The sequence below is a fragment of the Haliaeetus leucocephalus genome, unplaced genomic scaffold, assembly GCF_000737465.1.
Source record: "Haliaeetus leucocephalus isolate CR32 unplaced genomic scaffold, Haliaeetus_leucocephalus-4.0 Scaffold1, whole genome shotgun sequence".
In the NCBI taxonomy this organism is placed as follows: Eukaryota; Metazoa; Chordata; class Aves; order Accipitriformes; family Accipitridae; genus Haliaeetus; species Haliaeetus leucocephalus.
In genome coordinates, this window is record NW_010972437.1 from 874,459 (window position 1) to 875,011 (window position 553).

Consider the following 553-nt stretch of genomic DNA (forward strand, 5'->3'; position numbering starts at 1 on the left):
GTGCTCTGACAGCCTTTTTAATGCTCAACAGGATTTAGGCTAGCATTTTTGGCACAGAAAAGTTCAAAGCACAGTACCGCATAACCCTAGACTTTCCCTATGTCCACTGAGCGTACGGTTCCAGGAACATGACATGGTGCCGCCCTGCCAAGTCCTGAGGTGCCACGCAGCACCACTGCCCTCCTGCTCCTCCCTTCGGCCCCTGCAACAGCCGCTTCTGCTCGGCGGAGGCCAAAATCAGACTTCCCCTGAAAAACAACAAAACCTCCCCTCGCCGCCATCCCAAGGGACGCATCCTTCTCCTAAATGTGTACTGCTTTTCCTCAGTGAAGGAGGCCGGAACCGCTGGGATATCGCCCTCCCAAGAAATCTCTACGACGAGACCCCTCTCGGTGTTACAAGGGGGCCTTAAAATGGCGCGGAAAGGAGGCGAATCGCTTCCTCACTCCCCTCTGCCCCTCCGGCCGCGCCCCGGGCGCTGCAGGGCCGCTTCCCGGAGCCAAGTAACTGAGCCAGTGACTGAGCGAGCCGAGCCAGGGCAGCCGCTGAGGAA